This window comes from Salvia splendens, chromosome 5 (genome assembly GCF_004379255.2).
Source record: "Salvia splendens isolate huo1 chromosome 5, SspV2, whole genome shotgun sequence".
Lineage (NCBI taxonomy): Eukaryota > Viridiplantae > Streptophyta > Magnoliopsida > Lamiales > Lamiaceae > Salvia > Salvia splendens.
The window spans coordinates 15,892,672-15,905,210 of record NC_056036.1 but is presented as its reverse complement, the minus strand read 5'-3'; the positions used below and the strand labels follow the sequence as shown (position 1 = coordinate 15,905,210).

The following is a 12,539-nucleotide window of genomic DNA, read 5'->3' as shown; positions in this document are numbered from 1 at the left end:
CCACGTGAAGCTCTTTCGAAGACGAAGAGAATGATATACATTGGGAGTTGATTGGAATTCAAAATCTCCAGTAAAATTGTCTCAAACCAAGGCTGCTGCACATCCACCTATTTTGCACCTTTTTCTACACATTCTTAACAAACTGGTCAACATACCAACATAATAGAGAAGTAGATATAAACACGCCTAATGATAGACGATATATGATCAAATTCATACAAAACCACCCTCTAAAACCTTGTAAAATCCAAGTATGTCAGGAGTGTGTTGTAGAAACAAAATTATGTAAACTAGAATGCCAAAATTATGTAGGCCGGAAACGAAAATGGATAAGATTCGCATCGCTAAAACTTGAAGTTTATACTCAATGATTCATGTCCTGCATATCGTCGACATAATTCCATGAAGAATGTTCGAGAATGCTTTTTGCATGTACATGACAAGTTCTTTGAGGAATAAGGTCAAGCTATTTTCTTTAAGTAGTGAGACAAGTCTTGGTTAGTGACGATGAAAGATGGATATCAGTAGAATCTGTCAAGATGATTCGATTGGAATATCCTAGAGGGACAGAATGTTTTGAGGAATATTTTGATCACTCAAATAGTTTTCTGATTCAAGTCATCGCCTAAACTAATAAGAAATGACAACAAGAAGGTTTAACTGAAAAGTAGAGAACCTTCATAATATTAGTCGTTATATTACTGTTAGAGGAAAGTAACATGATATATGACGAATTCATAAAGGCTGCATTTTTCCTAAATCCTAGTTCATTTGAACAAAAGACTAGATATGGAAATGGGAGAGCTTGAATTGTCATTAAAGTTTGTTTAAAGCGAGTAAGGATGCTTTGTAAGTTGGATTGACCTCTTTGAAAGAAGGACAATGACTTACATGAAAATGCAACTTCTAAGTAAGAGATCTTGATCCAGTTAGGCATTTGTTGCAGTGGTGGCTATTTTGCTAAGTTATTATTTTATGGTTGATATTTAAGGCATAATAGTATTGAAACAATATAAATGCAACAAGATTGAGCATTAAACAACACATCAACTTCTTAAACTGTGAATGATAAAGTATTTATGCCTCTTATTCTTAAGGCGAAGAAAATACTTAGTTATTGTTCAAACTGATCTAGACTATCAAGATTTTAACAATTTGTTTGTTAAATAGCTTGAAACTCGAAAATGTATGTTGATGCACTATGAGTTAGAATCATTTGATTCAGAATACTTATAGAAGTGCGACATAGAAAGACTAGCAAGTCTCAATGGTTTACACCATAAGAAGACGAGCAAAGGGTTATGATCAGTAGTGGGAGTATAATCTCCATTGACGAATCCAAGCATTCTTCTAAAGAATGGGATAGTTATGTAAGAAGGAATCGAAGTCTTTCTAAGACAAGTTTTATTAAGTGATGAGTTGTACTCATTAAAATCTTATCATTCACAACTCATCAAAATCTTATCATTCATGGGATAAGCGTTAGATACAACGAGATACACCTTAAAGAAACTACCAATATCAGTACCTTCTACAAAACATGAGTTGTGGACTAGAGCGACTCTAGTCTAGCACGTCTCAAGGTGTAATGTTGTTCCAATGCATGTTGGAAAGGTATCCAAGTAATTGGAGTTGAGTACTAAGGTATGTTTTAAGGTTTTCCCAAATGATGTAAGGTTATATGTTCTGTAATCTTTAAAGATAGAATTCTTGTATGAAGATCAAGAGATGAACTACAAGCCTAACAACGTGATAACTCTCAAGATAAAGAGAGGGATATCGGATTTTCCACATTACCAAGGAGTCATAAGATTGTAAGAACCATGTCGTAGTGGGAGCGTTCCTTGGAACACAACAAGTTCATGGGTCTAAGAGTGTCGCAATACTCAGTCTTAGATTAACTTGAACATAATCCCTTTAACTACAATATAGCATTGGTTCATTTGGATATTCATCCTTGAAAAGATGATAGATTCCAAACTACAATCTAAGATAGACAACATGTTTTACAAGACTTGTAATACTATCTATATGTTGTGTCAGTCAGTGGGAGCTAGTATATTTGCAAGTGCAAATATGGATCTCAAAAAGGCTAGACAATGACAATGGTTTATACCCAAAGAGAACAATCTTCTCGTTGTCGTTGTGCCAAGATTTGTTCGATCATACTGTCTATCAGAACCTACATAAATTAGAATGTATGTATTATGATTGTCAAGACAACTTTCTATTAATAGAAGTCTTGAGGAAATCATCTACATGGTACATCATAATGGGTATGTAATAAACGGCAAGAAACACATGATGGGAAGCTTATGAAGACCTTTGTTGTCTTAGGCATGCATCTAAATCAGAGTATATGCATTTTTATCAAAATTGTCAAATGTCCAGAATTTGACTTGTGCCTTTAGCAGTGCTGTAAGCACAAGGAAGTTGAAAGTGCATTAATTATGGTATTAATGGTACTCTACGATGATGAAATCTACAAAGTTGCAAACAACTAAGATTGACATCTAGCGTAGGAAACTGGTTTTCTACCCAGTTTAAGATAAAGAATTTAAGAGAAACTAATTACATTCTGAGCATCTAAGTCTTCAAGATTGCTAGAAAGAATGTTGAGATTCTCTTAGGAATCTTATATCTATACATTCCTTGGAACATTTTAGTGTTAGAAATTCCATGAAAAGGTTTTTACCTTTCAAGATGGAATTATCTTATCTCTAGTCAAGTATCGTTTGACGCTTAGTGAGATCAAGAGTTATGAGACTAGTTTTGGAGATAGATGTCCCATGTATGCTATGATGTGTACTAATTTTGATATTAGTTATGCTCTTGCATAACAAGTATATATCATATTAACCATGACAAAGGACTTTGATTGAGGTAAAGAATATACCATAGTGCTTGAGAAAGACTAATTGCTATACTCAAGTTTACCGGTCATTCATGTAATGTCTTTAGGGTTACACTGACTTAGTTTTATGACTAATCAGTGATCGAGAAAGTCATCTTCTGAGCATGTGTTTAGGAGGATCTTCCTAATAGCTTTAATCGTAAGTTTGAGTATGCCTACGAGTATTATATTTTGTTATGATTACTGTAGTGAAGGCTAACTCAAGGGACACACGAGCTAATAAAGCTAAGCAATCACATAGAGAGATTAAATTAATTAAAGATCAAGTATGCAGCAAGACATTATAGTGGAAAAGATATGATCAGAGAACAACCAAGCAGATTTTTTCACAGAAAATGCCTTTGTGGCAACATGTTTCAAACATGATGTGAATTGAATGGTGGTTCAATATATCTAGCTTCAAGACCTGCTTTGTGTATAAGTAGGAGAGTTTTTGGCAGTGGGTATACTCGAAAGCATGTTTTGAGTATAAGTGAGAGATTGTTAGGTTTGGTATACTGAAAAGCATGTTTCGAGCAAGTTCGCGCGAATAGAATCTTGCTTGTATACGGAAAACTCTACAATCCACTTTAAACCTGATTTAGTATTATTCGAGCAGTATCGCACGAATAGGATCAGTATATTATTATATTGTATTTGCTTGTGAATTTATAAGATGTCTTATAAAAATTTAAATGTATAAGAAGCAAACAAAGTCTAAGTCTTTTGTTTAGTAGACTGGTTGTGGGCATCGTCCACTTTAAGGTAACACAGTCGGTTCTATGCAATGCTTTGCAAAAGATCAGTAACTCTAAACCGTAGAAATCATATTTAGGATTTACATTCTTTAAGCATGAATTATTTGTGTTCTAGCATGCATTTATCTGTTTAACATGTTAATAGATAATCCCATAATCGGTCAAATAGATCCTTATCTGATTTATTTGTTCTGTACAAGTCTTCCGCTATGCAAGGGGATTCAAACCCCAGCACTTTCTTCCTTCTCTCTTTCTTCTATTTTCGACATTAATCTATCAAATCTCTAGAAAAAAAACCGCCATCGCTATATTCAGTCTATGCAATTCTTTTAATCTTCTGCACTATTTGCATTCTCTTCTCTGTAATTCTTCCTTCAATCTTCAGTCAGTAGTCAATCAATAGAGAATGATGTTCCCGTTGACATCCATTTCACTGATTTTGAAGACGGTAAGAAGCACTTTCATTATGTTTCTTCATTTTAGGCGGATATTCAATCTCTGTATTTCTTCTTAATTTCAATCTTCAGTCGTCACTCAATCCATGGAGAATGATGTTCCCGCTGACACCAATTTCACTGATTTTGGAGAGGGTAAGAAGCACTTCTAATCATGCAATTGTGTATTTATAGTTTGTTGGTTTTCGATATGTGATTCAATTTTATGTAATCGTGTAGTTGTGAATTTTTATACGTGAACTCAAATTCACGAATTTGATATGTGAACTACTGAATTTGCATCTTCCTAGTTGAACTCGTAAATGAAGTTTATGAATTTGTGATTACATTTCATGGAGTTCGTACTTGATGTCGCAAGTCAGATTGCTTGGTTAAATATGTTGTGTTGCTTACTGATTGGGATCCATTTGCATTTGTTAGTTGTTAAAATGTCCTTGCTTGGTTAAATATGTTTTGTTGCTTACTTATTGGGCTCCATTTGCATTTGCTAGTTGTTAAAATATCTCAGGTTGCTTTGTTAAAATTAATAATAGACGAGCAATTGCATCGCCAAAAATACTATATTGCTTCTGTGTTTGCATGACAGTGCTTGTTGTGCTTTAATTCAACACTGAGTTTGCATCTCATGTTTGCTTGATTGAGTACCATTTATTGCTTGGTTCTTTTGAAACTATAGCTTATTCTATATCCTACGCAGTTGTTTGTGTGCCTGATTGCCCTGACAAATTAAAACCATTCGTTGGCAAGAAAACACCTTGGACGCCGGAATTGCTTTTTTACGACGCTTATGCTCGTGAAGCTGGTTTCGACACACGAAAATGTGGAATAAAATCTTCATGTGAGTGTGTTACTTGGCAATATATTGTGTGCAACAGGCAAGGGTTGAAGAATGGGATTGAAATGGATCACATTCATGCACGTGAATAGAGACCAACTCCCCAGTTTTGCGTGCTGCGGAGAAGAGGAAAAGTGTTGAAGATTTATATTTCATTGGAAGACCAGATGTAGTAGAAGTTCAACCACCAAAAGTGGTGAGGACGAGAGGTTCGTGCAGTGATGCGGGCAGCCGTATCGTGTCGGCAAAAGAGAAGGCTATTATATTGCAAAGCAAACCTAAGTATAGGTGTGGGAAATGTGGTGAAATGTGTCACCACGACTAGAGGTCCCCAAACCGAACCGAACCGGCTGAACCGGCCCGGAACCGTCACCGGCGGTTCTGAACCGGAACCATCGGCGACAGTTCGAGCCGTGACTGGAACCGCCGGTTCCCCCGGGCCGGTTCAGGTTTCAATTTCATGCAAACCGAAACCGACGGTTAAAAACCGTCGGTTTCGTAGGAACCACCGGTTCCGAACCGGTGGTTCCCGATAACTTTTCAGGCCTATTTCCGACCGACACCCTAGCCTTTTCAGAAACCCGTTTAGAAACCGCTGGTTTTTGTTAGAAACCGTTGACGAAACCGGCGGTTCCGACCCAAAAACCGCCGGTTCCGGCGGTAAACCGGCGGTCCCGCCGGATTTTCAAAAATTTGAAATTTTGAAAAAAAAAATTGTATTTAATTTAATCACATTTTCCCCCTATAAATACCCCCTTCCTCTTCATTTCTACTCACCCCATTCTTGTGTTAACAAGTCTTTCTATTCTCAATCTCAATTTCTCTATTCTCAAGCCACCATTCTCTCTAATTGCTCAAGTTATTTACGTTATTTGCGCTCATAATTTACTCACGTTGTTTACGTTATCATATTCACACAATCACACTACTCTCTAGTCTCTATTCTCCACTTTCAATTTCCATAAATATCATGTGTTCATCTCGTCGTGGTGGTGATCGGGGCAAGGGAATTGCCCAAGATCAAAGTGATACTCATCGTCGACGTGCCCTTACTAGAGCACAAGTTGCGGAGGAGGTGGGAAGGCGAGCCGCTCTTCGAGCGCAAGTAAGTTCTAATATGTTTTTGTTTTTTAATTCATTTTTATTAAATTCATAATATCATTTTTTATCATTTATGTGTCTATGTGTTTTATTTTTGTTAGTATTTTTACTTAATTGTATAATTTTCGTAGGAGGAAGAAGATCGAAATGCGGCCTTGTTACTTGCCCTTGCCGACACCGACCAAGAAGGGGGCATTCACATTCGGCTTCGCATTTCGAATACGATATGAATCTATCATCGGACGAAGGCGATGATGTATCGCATCAATTCCCCCTTCTAGCGCCGGCCAAGTTGGCGAAAATGATGAAGAGGCGGATGCTCCTCCTCCTTCAGGACGACAAAAGAAGAAGATGCCTCCAAAGTTGAAATCCGATATTTTCAGCAAACATTACAAGAAGGTCCCGCTGGTAATTTCAAATCCTAATGATCCGACCACTACCATAGAGACAAGTGAGTTCAAAGCATATTGTAACTATTGCGAGAAAGTCTATCCATTTGGAACTGGTGGGGGATACGGTACTCTCCATCGCCATTTGAAGGTAAAACATCCCGTGAAATATGGGCATACTAAGTCCCAAAGCCAAATAAACTTCCCTGCTGGCTCATCGTCTCAAACAGGTACGTCTCTATTTAAATATGATCCAAAAAATGTTACCGATGCTATGGTAAGATGGGCGGCAATGAAGCATTTGCCGTTTAATTTTTTTAATGACAAAAAATATGAAGTTACTAATGTTGCTACGAAAAGAATTCCCCCCTCAACTGCTCAAAGATCTAACAACCGGCAGTATTTTGATTAAAAAAAAAAGAGAAGTAGGAAAAATTTTATCTAACTTGGGACACAAAGTTAATATTAGCTCTGATGTGTGGACGAATTCTTTCCAGAGAAATTCTTACATGGGAATTTCATGTCATTTTATAGATAATAGTTGGACTTTAAATAAACATTTAATTGGTTTTAGACAATTTTCTTCACCACACACCACACAAGCAATTGCATCATTAATTATTCAAGTTTTGAATGATTATGATTTATGCAACAAAATATTTTCGGTTGGTTTTTATAACACAACCGCTAACACTGCAAGTATACCCGAATTAATTGTGGCTTTCTCCCCGGTGATAAGTGGTAAGTATTTTCACCAACGATGTATATGTCATATTTTAAATTTATGTGTACAAGATGCTTTGTCTTTATGGCAAAGACATATTCAACCTATTACAACAGTTGTATCATTGATCCACTGGAAGCCTCATATTGGCAAGGCGTGGAAGAAGTATTGTCATTCGAAGAAAATAAGGTACACAACTTTTACTTTAGATGTGTCTACTAGATGGAACTCTACATATGATATGTTGCATTCTACAATAGATCATATAAAATATTTGGTTGATTTTAATAGAACATTCCCTGTAGATGATTTATATCTAACCTCTTCTTGTTGGGATCAAAGCATGAGTTTATTTAAATTATTCAAAGGTTTTAGAAATGCCACCGTGGAGTTATAGGGTGTGTATTATTGCACATTCGTTCGTGTTTTAGAACATTGCATGTATATATCACTTGGTTTTAAAACTGCAATGAAAAATTCCGCAAATAATCCTGAATTAATGTGTGTTTTATATTATATGGTTGAAAAATGGCTTAAGTATTTCAATAAGATCCCAACGGTTTTTTTGCTTGCAAATGTTTTGGATCCAAAATGGAGACTAGTTGGTACTTTAAAAATTTTAGAATTTTATTACAACAATTTGGCTTCTATTGATCTTGAACCACTCCGAGCTTTGTAATCGAATGACGAGGACGGCGACAACTACATAAACTAGCCCAAACATTCCAAATAAACCTCCCCCACCTCCCAACCCTGTAAAGAAGTTTTGAGTTCGACTTGCGGGCTCTCTTTCATGATTGCGAAGCCAAGTACAACAGTACCCACCAAGTGAGACCTAGATCCCCCCCCCCGTCCAACACATAACTTTGGCTTCTTCCAAGTTGATGACCCCGACGTCCAATCCCAATTGGCGGACCTATACGGCTACAACAGTGGAGGAAGGACGGCAAATTCGGCAAGTGAGTTAGATTTATATTTTGACTCACACTTTCCCCTCAATGATGAAGAAGGAGGTCCCGTTCCCCAACAAATCGACGTCCTAGATTGGTGGGGATCACACGAGAAAGATTTTCCCATCCTTGCATCAATTGCCAAGGAGATCTTTTCGGTTCTGGCTTCCACTGTCGCCGTCGAGTTCACCTTTAGTGTTGGAGGCAACGTCTTGGACGACAGAAGAAGTAGCCTCACCGGGCAAAACATGGAAGCCACCATGTTACTTGATGATTGGTGCTCTGCCGAAATTAGAGACCAAGAATCGGATTGGGACAATCAAGTAGTACAACCCAACCAAGACTACTTCCCCGACGAAGAAGAGTAGGCCAATTCCTCCGATCAAGCCAAATAGGTAAGCAAGGTAAGAGAACTACGTGGACTTTGATTTCAAAATGCAATTGAGCATTGAGGATACGTAGGCATCTCAACTTAAATTTTAAATTTAAGTTGAGCTCAAGTCCTTTTCCTTTATTTCTTTTTTCTCCCATTTGTTTCGAATATGTAATTTGTAAATTGTAATCAAGACTTTAAGTCTTTTGTAATCTATAATTTTTAAGTTGTAATTTGTAAATTTTAAGTTGTAATTTGTAATTTTAAAGTTGTAATTTGTATCAATAAAATTGCATTTGTACATCGCATTATTCTAATTTTATTTATGCAAGTATATTTACATTTTTTACTTGAATTACAATGTTAACAAAAAAAATACATGAACAGCGGAACCGGCCCGGAACCGGACAGGAACCGGCGGTTCCGGACCCTGACATGAACCGCCGGTTCACGGTTCAGGAACCGGAACCGTGGAACCTATGACGGGCCGGTTCAGGTTCAAGATTTTCTTGAACCGGAACTAGCGGTTACGAACCGTGAACCGCCGGTTCCCGAACCGTGGTGACGTCTAACCACAACTCTAGGAATTGTGGCAAACAAAAAGAATAAATTAGTCTGTAATTCTAGGGAACTACTTATATCATTTTTCTTTGTTACTTCATTTTTATTGTTATCCACTATATCTCAATTGCATATTATTGCGCTAGAATGCTTTCTTATTTTAGTTTATTTTCTTATTTGAATTCGGATGTTGAATATCAAATACTTTGTTTCAAGCTTATTTATTGTTGGGTTGGCCGTTCAGAATTGCTTATTAGTGGAGTGTATAATGAATTCGTCATTAACATTGTAAACAAAATGAATGATCACATATCGCATGTCATTTTTATATTGGATTGCCTTTTAATAATGTATTAGTAGAAGGTTTGTGCGAAGGAATACTTGTATTAGTAGAAGGTTTTAGATAGTAATAATAACTGCTTGGCTACATTAATTTTATTGCTTGCTTCTTCTTCTAGCATGGCATAACATATATAGAATACTCACATGTAATTACTTCAATTCGACTAGTTCTTGATGTATTTTGATAATCAACATAGAATTAGTAGTGCAACTGCCTTGATTTAGCAAGTTTATTTTAATTGTCTATGTTTATGGATGTGCTTGGTTTGTAGAACATTAGTTTATTTTTCTTTCCTATATTAAAGTGTTCTAACATATTTTTTAATACAGGACAAAGCACAACAACGAAAAACTAAATTCTATAACCAAGCAATCCGTACACCAAAACAAACCAATATTCCGAACAAATTCAAATCAAAACAAAGTAATTGTCATTTTTCTAAAACAATGTCAGTCACCATTCAAAGTTTGGGAAAATCTGCCACCATCTTTTCAATGTCAACGGGTCCCTTCTTTCATGCCTCTTCCAGGTGGCTTGTTGCTGTTCTCATCATGTAATCCTCGACCTTCTTTTTGTTACTATAAACCATAGCTATAATGAATTTCGAATGGAGCAACTGGAATGACTTGGATGGCTTGTTGGTAAGGTCGCACTTTAGTCCCCATATACGTCTCCATATGTCTTGCATAGCATACACACCACAATCTTCGGTAGTGCCATTTGTTTTCCACTTGAATTCAAGGAGTTCAGTTTTCGCTTTTCTCAACATCCGTCCATAGCTCACACAATTCTTTCCTCCAACAACTGTATAAACAAGGCAGTCTGCAAGCAAGAACAAAAAAGGTAAGCTAAATACAAAATTAACACAGAGTCAACATGAGAACAAGCAACCAACACAATAAAAACAAGCAATTCATAATGCTCAACAAAACGTAAGCAATTAGTAGGAACCAGGGTCTACAAAATCTTGTATTTCAATAGAAATAACAATCCAGAAACTGAGTAAGTATCAATCAATTAAAGAACCCAAAAGAGCACGATAATGCAATCCAGAATTTTGGAGGAATGGTGGTGATAATCGATGCGGAAATACACAAGAGCACGATAATCACTACACAATAAAGCCTAAATAATCACTAAGCAGTCAGACTAACCAATAATGAAACAGAAATCGAACCAATGGAGCAGACGCAGGTAGTAACGATGGGCGGCAAACTTCAAGCGCCGAACTTGGAGAAAGCGTTGATGGAGCAATCGCAAGCAGTAACGATGAGAAGCAGAAAGCGTTGATGGGGAGATTTGGAGAGAGCGGCAGCAGACTAGGGTTTGTTTATATTTATGAATGAAATCGGTAGGTGGTCGGATGGGGAGATTTGGAGAGAGAAAGGTCGATTGGGGAGAGAGAATCGATTTAGTTTTCAAGTAGTGGGAGGGCTAAATTCCACAAATGGACGTTACGGGGAAAGTTATCCGCCATTTGCACCCGGAAAAAAAACATTTCCCATCATAGGAAAGACGCAATAGCCTCTCGCGTGTTTAAATGAAACACGCATCAGCCTCTCGCGTGTTTCATTTAAACCATCAGCCTCTCGCGGGTGCTCTCAACAAACCATCACCAGATCTAATTCTTCTTCTCTCTACAATTTTGCTCAATTCCTTTTCTTTTCCCTCTGTATCCAATTCTTCATCAACATAACGCATAACCCAGCAGTTCCATCTCCATGATTTTTTTATCCGAATTGAAATTCCGCAGTACATTTCAGCCGTTGATCTCTTGTTTCTCCCAAAATTTCAGAAATCACAAAATTAAAACATCGTAAATTTGCAGAGCATGAGATGTAAAACCCCTTCCACACTTCCTTCTCCTAATATTTCAGAAAAATTGCAGATCGTGATAACATAAAACTCACAACAAATTTCTTGTATCCACTTACCCCTTTTTCGATTTATGGGCGTCGGAGATTTTAATTTTTGTTTAGCTGTAGCCTAAGCTTGAAATCAATAAAAAAAAATTTGATGCGGGATGATAAAATCCGCCGGGGCTGATGGTTTAAATGAAACACGCGAGAGGCTGATGCGTGTTTCATTTAAACACGCGAGAGGCTATTGCGTCTTTCCTATGATGGGAAATGTTTTTTTCCGGGTACAAATGGCGGATAACTTTTCCCATAACGTTCATTTGTGGAATTTAGCCGTAGTGGGAGAGCGTTATTGCAGAGTGGAAGACAGATTATGAATCAACGCCCAAATTTACCGGGATTTTCCATTCCCGTATCCGTTTTAATTTCAAGAAAAAGACATAATTACCCTGGTAAGCAACAAATTGTGAATAACCAAGCATTCCATACTCTATTTCTACAATTCAATCCCAGCCATCTATATAGGAGATCGGACGGCTATAAAGGGTGTTACATTGTCACTTTAATTAAGGCAGCACCATAATGTGAGTGTGCCCCTATATAAATGATATTTAAGTTTTAAACAAAATATTTATCAATTAATTAGATTGGGCCTAATGGCACAATCACATTGGTTGATAAAATAAATAGGAAAAGAGACCAAGTGGTCGCATATCACCTTCAAAGTGGCCATGGTCCAAGAGAGAGGCCATGTTTCCATTTTTCTAAAATTGGTGAAATGCTGATTGGGCAGGACTAGGTCGCTGATAATGTTGGTCTAAGGGATGAGTTATGGATGGCCTAACCCGACACAAAGAATCAGGACCATAACGATGCGAATAATCAGACAACTGCGGAACCACCGATATGCTCGGTTGAGATTCAATATTTTTTCAATAGTACGCAGAGAATGCGTGAGTAATTTACACAACTAGCAAGAGATCCACATAGATAAAATTAACATGTAACAACTACCATTTGGCCGAACAACCGACCATGGAAAAATTATACAACTACAATTCATGATATAATTAAGCAATTGACTATTTAAAGTTTATGGAAAAAAAATAATAAAGTGGCCAAATTTGGTGATTTTAGCAACTATTACCATCATTTTATATTCATCGAAAAAATGACTGGTTTACAAGTTTGTTTAGCAGTATATTATAAACGCTCGACGTCTAAGTACATTGCAAGAATTTACGCCTAGCTAGTACCTTCAATCAAGTGTGTTTTCAAAAAGGGAGAAACGAAGAAGA

General features: G+C 37.0%; 1 long non-coding RNA gene across 1 annotated transcript; it reads right to left on the bottom strand.

Annotated features, from left to right (window-relative positions):
* Nucleotides 1-9,722: 9,722 nt before the first annotated feature.
* LOC121802745 lies at nt 9,723-11,522 on the bottom strand. Its single transcript, XR_006050842.1, has 2 exons — nt 10,537-11,522; nt 9,723-10,204 (listed from the first exon to the last, which is right to left on the bottom strand). It is a non-coding gene; the product is annotated as an uncharacterized LOC121802745 (long non-coding RNA).
* Nucleotides 11,523-12,539: the final 1,017 nt, after the last annotated feature.